Raw genomic sequence first — 15785 nt, 5'->3', positions numbered from 1 at the left:
CCACCCCCGTGATCCCGTTACATTCTCCGCACAACCTGGGCTTGACGTTGACTACTGGCTCCGTATGTACGAGCGTGTTAGCCAGACACACCGATAGGACCCTACAATGATGCTCGCCAACGTAATATTTTACTTGGACGGCACCCCACCTGTTTGGTTCGATGCCCATGAGACCGAACTCACCAGCTGGGATATCTTCAAGGGGCGACTACGTGACCTCTTTGGGACCCGTCCGGTCGCTAAACGGAAGCGCGAAAAGAACTTGCCACTCGTGCGCAGTCCTCAACTGAGTCGTGTATCTCGTACATACAGAACGTGCTCGCGTTGTGCCCGAAAGTGGACGAGCAAATTACAGAGAGTGACAAGGTAGGCCACATTCTCAAGGACATTGCGGACGACGCCTTCAACTTGCTCGTGTATACCAACGTCACGACAGTAGATATGATTACTAAGGAGTGCCGCCGCTTCGAAATGGCCAAAAGCCGCCGTGTTCTGCCTCAGTTTACGCGGCTACCAAACACGGCGCTTATGTCAACCTGCGCCGATCTCGGTTCCGCACCACTCATGCAGGACAGTGTGACACGTATAGTTCGACGGGAGCTTGAGGCGGAAAGTCCGGCACCATTTCCTCCACATTCGCTCGACCATGGCGCCACTCAAATGCCTCCGGCTGTCTCCGTTATCCAAGCTGTCGTGAGGCAGGAAATCGCAAAGCTCGATATTCCTGTGGCCTGCTCTGCCCCTCGACCAACCTCCAGACCAATGGCATCAAATGCACCACGCGATGACTTACTTTTTATTCCGCGATCCCGCAATCCGACGGAATGGAGAACTGCAGACGACAGACCGATCTGCTTCCACTGCCACCGAGTTGGCCATAGCTCCCGCTACTGCCGCAGCACTTGGACGCCCTCAGACTGGAGCCCATTTTCCTCTACTCGACCATACGAGGACTCCCGTCGATATTCGCCCAGTCATGTGTACCCTTCTTCCCACGTCCCTAACAGCCGCTCCACCGCTCGTTCGCCGTCACCTGAACGCCGCCGTTCTCCATCGCCCCAACCACGCCGCTATCCGTCGCCGGTCAACTATGGATCCTCTCGGACGGAAAACTAGAGCATGCAGCTCTGGGCGGTAGTGCTGGATCAATTGCGAGTGATCCGAATCCTCCGCTGACGCTCCCCACTGATACGAACATGATTGAGGTGTATGTGGACGGTATTTCTTTGACGGCGTTAGTCAATACCGGAGCTCAAGTGTCTATAATGAGTGCTCATCTGTGTCGGCCTGCTCAAAAAAGTCCTCACGCCTGCAGCAGCTAAAGCCCTTCATGTCGCTGATGGTGGAACTGTGGCCATCACTGGAATGTGTACCGCTCGCGTTAGTATTGCCGGCCGCCATGTCCCCGTTTTATTTACCGTGCTTGAAAATTGCCCTCACGATCTTATCTTCAGCATGGACTTCCAATCGACGCACTCTGCCCTCATCGATTGTGCCGCCGGTACTCTCTGCCTAGAACTTCCTCTTCTCCCGGATTCCCACCCTGAACTCCCGAACAGCTTGTGCACCACTGACTTCTTCTGGAAACCACTTAAAGCTCTCACATTCGTTGAATTGGCAACGCCCTCTCCCGTGCTTGACGGTGGTTATATTGTGACGCCGATTTCTGATGTTCTCCTGGCGAGCGACATTACTGTCCCACACTCCATCGTAACCATGGCCTCTAACTGGACATATTTACCTGTTATCAATTTTGGTTTCATGAAACAAGTGCTGCCTCAAGGAATATCGGTTGCCACGCTAAGACCCTTAATTGACGACCACGTCACCTGTTTTTCGGCAGACGTATGTCCCGATCACCCACGTCACTCGCAGGATACCACGTGTTTCGATGCAACCTTACGCTCTATGATCGCCTTGGACCTCGAACCTGAGAAGTCAGCCACGCTCTGCCGCCTTCTGGCTTCATACCGCGACATATTCGACATAAACAGCCGTCCACTTGGCCAGACTTCACTCGTCAAGCACCGCATTAACACAGGTGATTCTCATCCCATTCATCGGCGACCATACCGGGTGCCTGCCACCGAGCGTAAGGTAATTCTACAAGAAGTTACCAAGATGTTAGCCAAGGGAATCATTGAACCCTCTTCGAGCCCTTGGGCATCCCCCGTTGTGCTCGTTAAAAAGAAAGATGGCACGTGGCGCTTCTGCGTGGATTACCGTCATCTGAATAGAATCACGAAAAAGGACGTTTACCCTTTACCCCGTATCGATGACGCTCTCGATTGTCTCCACGGCAACCAATACTTTTCTACAATAGACCTACGTTCCGGCTACTGGCAGATTGCTGTCGACGAAAAAAGACCAAGAGAAGACTGCATTTGTAACTCCATACGGCCTATATCAGTTCAAGGTTATGCCGTTTGGGCTATGCAACGCCTCAGCCACGTTCGAGCGCATGATGGACTCTCTGCTACAAGGGTTCAAATGGTCGACATGTCCTTGTTATCTTGACGATGTCGTATATTCCCCAACATTTTTGGATCAACCACGGATTTCGTCACCAATCGTCAGCCCGCTGATACCAGCCCGCGCCTGCAGCTACGCCTGGCAACGCTTCTCATCGTCGACGTCACCAACCACGTGGGGCCAATGCGGCCTACATAATCTTCACAACATCACCAAAAGCTCGGGGCACGACACCGGTTGGCGCAAAATGTTCACGCCGCTGCTCACCTTCCAGATCGTGGCCTGTTGGGTTGCAGACACCGTTGGCCTGGGCGACTGCGCTTGGTCACCACCCGGTGACCTACCCGTGCCCATAGCGCCCTCAAGCCATTTGGATCAACCACGGATTTCGTCACCAATCGTCAGCCCGCTGATACCAGCCCGCGCCTGCAGCTACGCCTGGCAACGCTTCTCATCGTCGACGTCACCAACCACGTGGGGCCAATGCGGCCTACATAATCTTCACAACATCACCAAAAGCTCGGGGCACGACACCGGTTGGCGCAAAATGTTCACGCCGCTGCTCACCTTCCAGGTTGGTTACCTTACCCATTCTAAACAATACTATACCAATAACTACTTCCTTGTCACGGTGTCGTGCCCCTGCGACTTGAAATTGCGCAACTGGCTATGTACTTGTTACAATGTGTTCACCCTACAATTGTTGTCACAGTTGATACTCTTACTATCAGGGGATGTGGAACTAAACCCCGGTCCAACTAAAGCACAGATAGAACCTCTATCAGACGCTATCAAGAAGATCGAGCAAACCGTTTTAACCATTCGTGAAGATATTAATCAGCTCAAGGCAGTACAAACTAACCATGAAACAGTTCTCTCAGCACTAACAAACCGAATCTCAGCGCTAGAAACAGTCCAAATCGAACCCTCATCGGGCGCCGTACCCGATGACGCCGCCAAAATCAAACATGAAATTGAAACGCTAAAAGCTGCTAACACCGACGCTAGTAATCGACTGCGCCGCAATAACCTTCTCTTTTTAGGTATTGAGGACTCTGTTAAAGAAACTTGGGAAGAATCAGAGCTTAACGTCATAAACTTTTGTTCCGCCCAACTAGATATTACGCTCGAACCAAGAGCCATAGAACGTGCTCATCGGATCGGAAAATTTGCCCCAGACAAGAATAGGCCAATCATGATAAAGCTCGCTCACTTTAAAACAAAAGAAAAGATTTTGAGCTGCGGAATTAAGCTCAAAGATACGACCTTCGCCGTAAGAGAAGACTTTGCAGCAGCCACTCGCCTTGCACGCTCTAAATTACTCAAATTCATTCGGCCACAAAAGTGTGCATTTAAGCTGAGGGTTGACAAACTTATTGTTGGAAATAAATCATACTTCTATGACGCGAAAACTGATAAAGTCACAGAACTTCGGAACTCACCCGTCATTACATTTGAAAACAGCGCATCATCGGAAGCCACCTCTGTTGGCAGAACATGACGGGTTTGCAATCATTCCGCCTCGTGTAACACGTGTATCCGTCCTATGGCATTTCTAAACATAAACATTGCATTTACTAACATACGAAGCATAATTCCTAAACGCGACGAACTTTGCAGTTTCATAAATGATATCAGTGCTGACATGGTGATACTAACTGAAACATGGTTGCATGATGACGTCACAGATACGGAAGTGTTTCCTTCCAATTTAAATTTTACAATTTTTCGCCGGGATCGCAAAAGTAAGAAAGGAGGTGGCGTGCTCATAGCTATTAAAAACACTCTAGCATCCTCACTTATTTTCCATGACGATAAAATAGAATTAATCTGGGTTCTTGTCTCCAACGGAGCCTCGAAATTTGTTTTTGGCGTCTGCTATAGGCCGCCAGACAGCCACCCCGACTTCTGCGACCTACTTCATCAATCCCTCCACACCATTACAAATAAACATTCTAATGCACCTATATTTTTGTTTGGGGACTTCAATTATCCTTCAATCAGTTGGTCGTTGCTTTCAGCGTCGAATGGGACATCATCTAAAGAGCAACAATTTTTAAACACTGCCCTTGATTTTAACCTTCACCAGGCTATTACGTGCCCTACCAGGGGCAATAACATACTAGACCTCCTGCTAACTTCGAGCCCTGACGACATAAAAACCATTAATACGCTCCCTGGTCTTAGTGACCACAACCTAATCCATATTTGCATCGCCTCCCCGCTTAAAAAGAAATCACCCACACGGAAGGTAATCACGGACTACAAGAGAGCAAATTTTGATGCGATTAATCACGAACTCGCCAACTTCTTAGAAAACTTTAGGAATACGCACCTAAAACGAAGTGTCAACTGTAACTGGGAACTTTTTAAGACTACAATGCTTAACCTCAAAAACAAATACATTCCTTCTACCCTCATTAAATCAGATTCAAACTGCCAATGGTTTAACAAACAGCTAAAATTACTCTGTAACCGAAAGAAACGCTTGTACAGAACGGCCCGCCTAAGCCAAAGTTCAACTGCGTGGGAGCGCTACCGCGCGTGCGCTAATCAGTACTTAACCGAACTAAAAGCTGCAAAAATCAAATTCTTTTCCCATGACCTACTATCAATTCTTCAATCAAATCCCAGCAAATTTTGGCGCATGCTGTCCCCCAAGTCACAATCTAATCGAATAAGCCTCACTAACGCTGACGGAGAACCAATACACGCTGACCAGTGCGCTTCTGCTTTAAATGACCACTTTACGTCTGTGTTTTCCTCTGCCAACACCACTGATACCGTAACACTGCCCGAATCTGCAGCTGTAGCGATGCCAGAAATTGAAATTACCCCAGAAGGAATATTCCTACTCATTAACAATCTTAAAGTTTCATCCTCGGCGGGCTGCGACAGTATTAACAGTAAATTACTAAAAAATACCGTTTCTGTCTCAAGCCAAATACTTTGCCTAATCTTCACACAATCATTACAAACAGGAAACGTCCCAGACGATTGGAAGAAAGCTCAGGTTATTCCCATCTTTAAATCAGGCAACCGCGCAATCCCAGCTAACTACCGACCTATTTCCTTAACCAGCATCCCATCTAAAATGCTCGAACATATTATAGCTTCAAACCTAATGACATATCTGGAATCCATCAAATTTTTCTTCGATCACCAACATGGTTTCCGGAAACAACTATCATGCGAAACACAACTGGCCGAATTCACACATGATATTCTTCACTTCATGGATGAAAATCTTCAAACTGACGCCATATTTTTAGATTTCTCTAAAGCATTCGACCGTGTTCCTCATAACCTCTTACTCTCTAAACTATGCAACCTTGGAATCCCTCCCAACATAATTTTCTGGATAGAAAATTTTCTAAAAAACCGTAAGCAGTTCACCAGCGCTAATGACCACGACTCACCTCTTTCCGACGTAACGTCCGGCGTCCCCCAAGGTGCCTGTCTCTCCCCGCTCCTTTTTCTAATATACATAAATGACTTACCCACCAATGTGCTAACCAAATTAAGACTTTTTGCCGATGACTGCGTTTTATACTCTCCAATCTGTACACCAGACGACAGCATTAAACTACAACATGATTTAAATTTAATTGTAACTTGGTGTGATAAGTCACTAATGCCGTTAAACCTAACTAAGTGTAAAATTATGTCATTCACCCGCAAAAAGAGCCCAGAAAAATTTACCTATAGCATAAAGTCTGTTCCCATTAGCCCTACCCTATCATACAAATACCTCGGAGTGCATCTGTCATCGTCGCTATCCTGGTCAACCCATATTCAAATAATCTGTTCAGAAGCTTCACGCACTCTCGGATACCTGCGCCGCAACCTAAAATTAGCCTCACCAGACATTAAAAAATTAGCTTATGAAACGTACGTCCGACCGAAACTAGAATATGCTTGCTCAATTTGGCAACCCTCACAAACATATCTAACTAACGATTTAGAAAGGATTCAGAACCGCGCTGCCCGTTTTATTTACTCCCAATACTCTAACGATATCAGCGTTACTGCACTAAAAGTATCATTGAAACTGCCGTCCCTCGAATCTCGTCGTATCATTTCTCGATTGTGTCTGATGCATGCTTTCTATTATCACCCTCAATCACGGCACGTCCTCCTTCAACCATCACACAGAACTTCATCCCGCATAAACCACAGTCACCCTATCGCACCAATAAATGGACACACTTCTGCAATGATTACTTCCTTCTTTCCCAATGGGATAACACTGTGGAATAAACTACCTGATAATATAGTCACGTGTAATAACCGCCAAATTTTCCGCAGTAAGCTAAAATGTCACATGTTGCAATCTAACTGAATGTGCTGTTTTCCCTGCCAATGTTTAAATACTTTTTTTTAACTAATGTATAAACTGTCGTCACTTTTCTCTGGAAGCTTACCTTTGTACCATTACTTTTTTATTTGCATTTGGTAATATTGGCGTTTTACTTTGCATATTGTACCTTTTTTTTTTTTTTTTTTCATTGTTCTTTGAATGTTTACGTTTTGGAACCCTTCGAGTTTTGTTGAGTTGTTCGACATACCTTGTACGCCGCCCCCCCTTATGTAATGCCTCCGGGCCTTTAAGGTGGAATAAATGAAACATTTGAGACCCACCTTCAGCGTTTCTCAGCTATTCTCGACATATTCCGCACTGCAGGCCTTCAATTAAATTCGTCAAAGTGCCACTTCTGACGCCGGCAAATTACGGTGTTGGCCACCTTGTCGACGCATCTGGTGTGCAGCCGGACCCGGAGAAAATTCGTGCAGTCACCAGTTTTCCTGTACCCCGGTCAGTCAAAGACGTCCAGAGTTTTGTAGAACTTTGTTCCTACTTTAGAAGGTTTGTGAAAGGTTTCACAACCATCGCTCGACCCCTCACTGAGCTTCTGAAGAAAGACGTCATGTTTACATGGGGTAGCGACCAAGTTGCTACTTTTTCTCATCTAATCACGCTTCTGACGACTCCACCTATATTGGCGCACTTTGACCCATCCGCTCCGACAGAAGTCCGAACCGATGCTAGTGGTCACGGGATCGGAGCCATCCTAGCCCAACGCCAACGGGGACACAACTAAGTTGTCACCAACGCTAGCCGCCTCCTCACAGCTGCTGAGCACAACTATTCCATTACAGAGCGTGAGTGTATTGCTCTTGTTTGGGCAGTCTCAAAGTTCCGCCCATCTTTATATGGCACAAATTTCTCTGTAATAACTGACCATCATGCGCTATGTTGGCTTACGTCACTGAAGGATCCTACAGGCCGGCTCGGGCACTGGGCTCTGCAACTGCAAGAGTATACCTACACAGTGACCTACAAGTCCGGACGCCTACATCGGGACGCAGACTGCCTGTCCCGCTACCCGGTTGCTGAGACAAGCACTATGCCTGACACCGACACCGAGCCTAGCGTCTTTCACAAATGACATCCATCGGTGACGAGCACCGCCATGATGCGTCCTAGCGTGCTATCATTGAGCACCTCGAATCCCCATCTTCCAAACAGTCCAATCGCTCATTCGTGCTCCACGATTGTGTATTATACCGCCAAAGTTTTGAGCTGGATGGACCGGCCCTGCTGCTTGTCATCCCGAAACGCCTTCACTCGGAAGTTCTAAATGAACTTCATGACCTTCCGACTGCCGGTCACCTTGGTGTGTCACGTACTTACGACCGAATACGTCGACGCTTCTTCTGGCCAGGGCTTGCACGCTCAGTCAGAAGATACGTTGCGGCTTGTGAGAAATGTCAGCGCCGCAAAACGCCATCAACACTTCCCGCCGGATGCCTTCAACCACTTGACATTCCGTCAGAACCGTTCTTCCGCGTTGGCTTGGACCTACTTGGCCCTTTCCCTTTGTCTTCCTCAGGTAACAAGTGAATAGCTGTGGCCACCGACTACGCCACGCGTTATGCCATCACACGAGCTCTTCCAACAAGCTGCGCCACAGACGTCGCCGACTTCCTCCTCAAGGACGTGATCTTGCAACACAGAGCCCCACGGCAGCTGCTTAAAGACCGTGGCCGCCCCTTTTTGTCGAAGGTCATAGCCGACATCTTGCATTCCTGTCAAACGAGACACAACCTGACCATGTCATACCATCCGCAAACCAACGGACTCACGGTCTAAATCGAACTCTTACAGACATGCTCGCTAAGTATGTTTCTACCAACCACATCGACTGGAATCTTGCGTTGCCGTACGTCACATTTGCCTATAATTCTTCGCTCCATGACACTGCCGGTTATTCTCAATTTTTTCTGCTGTTTGGCCGAGAACCAACATTGCCTTTAGACACTGTCATACCGTCCCCTGCAGTACCAACCAGTGAATATGTCATGGACGCTATCACTCGGGCCGCTCACGCACGCGAAATCACCCGTAATCGCCTTCTGACCTCTCAAGAGAAGCAAAAACGTTTGTATGACCAACGACACCGCGATGTACACTTTTCGCTCAGTTCTTTGGTCCTGCTCTGGTCTCTGACCCGTCGAGTTGGCTTGTCAGAAAAATTGCTTACTCCCTACACAGGTCCATACCGAGTCCTTCATATCGTTACTCCTGTGACATATGAAATAGATCCTGTCGCCCCGTCGCCTTCATGTGCCCAACAGGCTACCGACATTGTAAATGTTGCGCGCTTGAAGCCCTACCACTCTCCTAGTGACGTTGACATTTAGATGCGCCGAGACGGCGCTTCTGCCACCGGGGATTATGCTACATGCATGCATACTGAGATTCTAGGGAGCAACGTGCGTGTGTGCCTGACGACGAAGACAAAGGGTGGTCTCCGCTCGCTCGCTGGTGAACTGGTCACACCATTACCGCTGGTTTAAAATACATCTATTCCACAGCCTTGTCGATACAGCGTCTCTTTTCCATAACAATATTATGCAATAAATTGGAACCAATAATAATGTCTATTAAATGGTACTAACGAGCTACTGCAAATATTTTTCATACAAAGAAAGCGAGGGTTGTGTTACAATATTGTCGGGGAGGTTATTCCAATCAACAATAGTTCTAGAGAAAAATGAGTATTTAAAGTAGTTATTTCATATAAGTAAAGGGGTTATTGTGAAATAATGTATTTGGGATACTTAAGGGATACTTAAGTTCAACAATGAATCGGTCCACATTGATAAATTATACTCTGAGAACTCTAATGCCATAATTTTACCACAACAAGTTTATTAATAGAAGGTAAAATCAAGGTAGAGCTTTCATTCTTATAGCCGAAACCTGTGTACATGGCCTCACGGACTTCAAAGTGCATTTTTAATAATTTGAGGACATTGGCCCAACGATACTCCCTGAAGCTCTGCATGCTAAGTCTCTGACCCCCTCAAAAGGACAATGCACTCCATTTTTACCCATGTTGGCCTATGTATCAACGTACTTGAATAAACTCAGTTTCAAAGCTCCGTATTTCTGCCAGCAGAGGAGGATGGGCCAAACGACGGTCGCAAGAACTAGCGGCGCTGCAGTCTGATCTTGCGCTACTCTCGGTGCATCGTCTGCTATGACGGCGTACCACGGCGGTTGGCTGCGCTGTTCCTTCCGCTGGATTCTCTGTTGCACTGTTATCGAACTTAACCATTCATCATGCGCTTCCAGTCGACATTCTCGCGTTGCATTTGTGGACTGGACAAGGCTTCGAGCATAGATTGGCCCAGATGTGTTGCTCATTGCAAGTTGGCTAAAAATCGATGTCCTGCCTATATTTACACTATCTGCATTCGGTTTAACCTCCAAGTACATTAAATTCTACATGATTGAGCATTTTCAGCGTAAAAATTTTACGACTAGCATTTTAACCACTGTCATCTAGCCTAGACCAAAAATGACCCAAAATGTCTGCAAAAGCCTCAAACAAGTTGACTTACTGAAATACAAAAGTGCTCCATAAAAACAGTACTCATGTTTTCTACTAGTTACAAAAAATAAAAGACTTGCTTCAAGAAACAGTACCCGTGCTTCACACTGTTCATCAGACAGGTCTTTGCGACGGCTACCAATCGAGAGCAGAGTGCAAAATGTTACAGCAACTTCACCTCCTTTCTAGGATTTTCCACATTTTCAGAAAGCTCCTAATTAGTTTTCTTGCAAAAAAAGGAAAAGAAGAGAATTTTCCCAACCATTACGTTCCCGTTCTAAAGATGAGAGGTGTAACTCAAAAGATGAGATGAGAGGTATAACTATTCAAGCACAATCCAAAAGAGGCCACCAACCCGGGGGGGTTTTCGTGAAAAGCCTCTCGGCACTTTTCTTACTTGCTTTTAAAGTAGAAAGAAGGCCGTGTAAGGGATGATCTAAGCAGCCTTCTCAACAACATCAGATCAAGTGCACTTTCGTTTGGTTTGGGTGCGAATGCTCCAGGCGTACTTGTGAGAGATGCTAGAGGCCTTCTTTGCAAGTTGCCACTTATTCAATTTTTTACGAAGGTACCCACAGATGCAGTACACTCATGGTGGGCTACTTCTTAGTGCACTTCGCTGTACCGAGGAGTGACACGCACATGTGCCATCGTTTCCTGCTCTAGGTTCAGAAATGAGATACTGTGATTGAGAAAAATATCTATTGCTGTAATATGAAAGAAATGTAACGAAACCTGGTCACTGGCAAAGCACCACCACACATACGTTTGTGTCTTGCTGCCTTTTGTCTTGCTGTTCTATTTCTGGTGACTCCTCCAAACTGGGCACTGAGCATTCGAGGCGCGCCATGCATTTGGGGAGAAAGGGGAGATCGGTGCCTTGGTTATGAACATTTAAGTTTCAATATATGGGGTGGAATCGCTGGGAACAAGCGCGGATGGGTACCGAGTATCGCGTGGAAAGTGGGTGTGAGCTCCCACTTCCCATGCGAGATCAAGACTTCTTGTCCAGCAGGACATGGTGGTAGTGCGTTACAATGCCGTCATTCTCACATTGAACGTCGTAGACTTTGCGTTTGGCAGTGAGCTTTCTATCTTCGCGACGCAAAGCTTGGCACCACCTTGTGAATTGCGCCAGATGTCTTCGGACGTCTGTCACAGTCAACATAATTGGTTTATACCCCAATCAAGACTAAATAATGGCATGCAATTGATTCACATTAATGCGCCGGATTTAGAAGCTCTACTATAGTAACATGGTCTTAAATGGTTCGGATCGTCTGGCCACTCTTCCCGGTTATTTTTGTTGGAGGTTACAACTACCTTTCACTATGTGCTTTGATCATGCTCTCAAATTAAGGTGAGATGAGGGTCTTAAAATAGCACAAAGATGTAAAAAATGCTGACTTTCAAAAATTGCAACTTGAGGTGCTTATACTCGAAAGTATGTTTTTGAAAAAGTTTATATTATGACAAAATACCATTTCTTTTTGTTAAAAGCTTAATATATGAAATTACAAATGTTTTTAAAACAAACGTAATTTTCTTGGCATTGTTATTTTTGTGAAGCGAATCTGCCTTACGGAAGTTCTGAGCAAGTTTCTATGAAGATACCTAAACAAACTTGGTACCATTCTTTTCGGCAGCACTTAAACTACAGGCTAAAGCTTTTCTTCTTCTCTCAATCTTGATAGAATTGTAATTATGTGATAAATACCAGCTAATTACTGGAAGCTATACCTTTTAAGTTTAAAAATTATTTCTGATCAATGAAATAGTCGTTTTGGCATTAGTTTGCTTTAGCCTGTGGGACAAACTTTTTAGTGTAAACATGTAGTTTTCAAACTAACATTTTTATTGTGAGTTACCATAATGACCTATAAAAATTAACTAATTATAATGTGGTAATTCATTATTACTATTTTTACTAAATGAGATACTTGAAATCTGTTTGCAGATTTGAAATCTCCATTCAATGGTACGCATGCATGGTAATTTTTGATAGCAGTAGAATAATAAATAACAAAACTTTCTTTAACACCCTCATCCTCCCTTAAGTTGTAGGATAAATGACTGTCTCTTCAACTATATAATTTTTATTCGTTGTATATTATTTGAATGTGATAGCTTTAACGAGCTTGTTTCACGGAAATTCTGGTGTTTGCGTCGCTATCAGCATCTCCGGTTGTGAGTGAGAAGAGATCATCTTGTCCATGACAAAGAAAAAAAAACCATGATACCAGCCAATAATAAAAAAAAACATCAGTACGAGTGAGAATTGATACCAGGCTTTCTGCACGGCAATCAGGTGTTGTACCAGAGAAGCAAGCCAATGGTCGAAACTCATTAGAAAAAAAAATGAATTTCGTGTAGTAGAAATTCTCATTAATATTGTGTCCAGCCAAAAATCATCATCATCATCAGCCTGACTACGTCCACTGCAGGACAAAGGCCTCTCCCATGTTCCGCCAGTTAACCCGGTCCTGTGCTTGCTGCTTCCAATTTATACCCGCAAACTTCTTAATCTCATCTGCCCACCTAACCTTCTGTCTCCCCCTAACCTGCTTCCCTTCTCTGGGAATCCAGTCAGTTACCCTTAATGACCAGCGGTTATCCTGTCTACGCGCTACATGCCCTGCCCATGTCCATTTCTTCTTCTTGATTTCAGCTATGATATCCTTAACCCCCGTTTGTTCCCTAATCCACTCTGCTCTCTTCTTGTCTCTTAAGGTTACACCTACCATTTTTCTTTTCCATTGCTCGCTGCGTCGTCCTCAATTTAAGCTGAACCCTCTTTGTAAGTCTCCAGGTTTCTGCTCCGTAGCTAAGTACCGGCAAGATACAGCTGTTATATACCTTCCTCTTGAGGGATAGTGGCAATCTACCTGTCATAATTTGAGAGTGCTTGCCGAATGTGCTCCACCCCATTCTTATTCTTCTAGTTACTTCAATCTCGTGGTTCGGCTCTGCGGTTATTACCTGCCCTAAGTAGACATAGTCTTTTACAACTTCAAGTGCACTATTACCTATCTCGAAGCGCTGCTCTTTGCCGAGGTTGTTGTACATTACTTTCGTTTTCTGCAGATTAATTTTAAGACCCACTTTTCTGCTCTCCTTGTCTAACTCCGTAATCATGAGTTGCAATTCGTCCCCCAGTTACTCAGCAATGCAATGTCATCGGCGAAGCGCAGGTTACTAAGGTATTCTCCATTGACCCTTATCCCTAACTGTTCCCATTCTAGGCTTCTGAAAACCTCCTGTAAGCACGCGGTAAACAGCATTGGGGAAATTGTGTCCCCCTGCCTTACACCCTTCTTGATTGGTATTCTGTTGCTTTCTCTATGAAGCACTATGGTAGCAGTTGATCCCCTGTAGATTTCTTCCAGAATGTTTATATATACTTCATCTACGCCCTGATTCCACAGTGTTTGCATGACGGCTGATATTTCTACTGAATCAAACGCCTTCTCGTAATCTATGAAGGCTATGTATAGTGGTTGGTTATACTCTGAGCATTTTTCTATTACCTGATTGATAGTATGAATGTGGTCAATTGTTGAGTAGCCTGTTCGAAATCCTGCTTGTTCCTTTGGTTGATTGAATTCTAATGTTTTCTTTACTCTGTTAGCAATTACCTTTGTAAATAGCTTGTATACTACAGAGAGCAAGCTGATCGGCCTGTAATTCTTCAAGTCCTTGTCATCTCCTTTCTTATGTATTAAGATGATGTTAGCGTTCCTCCAAGAGCCTGGTACTCTTCCCGCCAGGAGACACCTCGTAAACAGGGTGGCTAGTTTTTCTAACACAATCCAGCCAAAAAAACCAACCAGCCAAAACCAGCCAAAAAAGCGAGGGCTTATGTTCACACTTCTTTTGTTCAAGTAGCAGAAGGAATTTCTTCAATCCACACAATATTATGTGGTACAAGCGTAGAATCTCGTCAGGCATCTAAACATGTGAAATGCGCAACGAGTGGGTGTTAGAAAGGCCCAGCCATTACAGGGCGCTCACTTATGTCCGTGCGTTGCCTTACGCATCCGTAAAGGCTCCTTTGTTGATTCACAAAAGGAAGAATTATGGTGCAGTGCGCACTTCGCAACTCTACTTGCAGTAGACTACAATACTTTGAAATGGCCAGTGGTGCACGCACAGTCGTTCATTCCCTCACGGCACAATTGAGGCATACAACAAGATCGAAACTAGGCTAATAATTGAGAAGGTGATTCGCACAGGTCCCGGTTACGCTATTGCAGTCTACTCTTGAAGGCGAAGCTCAAGTGTCTTCCAAGTTTTGTAATTGTTGTGTTTGTGACTTGTCTAATTGATGTCGCACAATATACATAATACTCAATGGTGTCACCTCTGCCATATCTACCAATTGCTACCGCATGTAATATTAATATTAGTGATAATGATATTTTTTATTTACACTACAATACGAATTCTTTCTGGTAACATGCAAGGCTGGACAACAAATTTGCTTACGATCGTTCGTCTGCTAGCCCGTCACCACTGGGCAAAAGAGATCGGAGGCTACATATATCAGGTTCTCAAGCTGCTTATAGCAGCTTTTACGCTGGCCCACGCCAATGTCTAACCGTGTTTACACAGAAACTAAATTAATGAACAAACAAACAAACGAACAAGTTGCGTGAAGCGCAGTCGTCATTGCGGTCACCGGAGTTGGAGTCTGGCCCAAAGCTAGTCCACGTACCTCAATGTAGCCAAGTCTGGTCCTCTTCGCTACGCCTCACACATGACAAACGCGTTTTCATACAAGCAACTACGCAGTGCCAAAAACAGTCCGAGAAGTGATGTAGAAATACATCGCACAATTCGTAGTAGCCGCTTAAACGTCGTCGCCGCTAATCACAACACGCACACCCCGCATCGCTAGAGCAAGATTGTACTGCAGCGCGACTAGTTCTCGCGACCGCCTCTCTGACAGAGCTTTCACATTGAGTTTATTCTAGTAACATCGCTATGTACGACCGCGTAGATGACGTCAAAATATTTATTGCCATAGCGTTCGGTGTGGGAACTTAAAGATGGTGTCACCACCCGCATCTTCTAACTTACCAAGCGCCTTCTCACGGTAAGAGGGGGTATTTGGGTGTTGCATAATTGTAATTAACTAACAAGCTGAAAATAGTTTTTCCCTTTAGTGTGCATTAAAGAGCAGTCGTATAATTAGCCTGAACCACAGCTGTATGCATTACTGGTTCAGAAAGCAACGAAAACTGAAGTGTTTAATCAAGTCAATGCATTTCAATGCTGTCATAGTTCTGTGTGCTGACGCGGTCGAGAGATGCCCACGCTATGTGGTAATAGTTGCACCCAGCAGTTTTTGAAGCTCTTTCAAACCGAAACTGGTGGATAATGAGGACCTGTAATTATGTGTCCCATGCTGCA

The 15785-nt window shown here is 45.3% G+C and overlaps 1 protein-coding gene across 2 annotated transcripts in view; it reads right to left on the bottom strand.

The window, feature by feature from the left end:
- The window catches only part of LOC119183171 (E3 ubiquitin-protein ligase RNF115), a 40892-nt gene that overhangs the window by 1507 nt on the left and 23600 nt on the right, over positions 1-15785 (bottom strand). The gene's annotated exons all lie outside the window — the stretch shown is intronic.

The sequence above is a fragment of the Rhipicephalus microplus genome, chromosome 3 (assembly GCF_043290135.1).
Source record: "Rhipicephalus microplus isolate Deutch F79 chromosome 3, USDA_Rmic, whole genome shotgun sequence".
Lineage (NCBI taxonomy): Eukaryota > Metazoa > Arthropoda > Arachnida > Ixodida > Ixodidae > Rhipicephalus > Rhipicephalus microplus.
The sequence above is the reverse complement of the archived record's forward strand: the minus strand, read 5'-3'. Positions and strand labels throughout refer to the sequence as shown.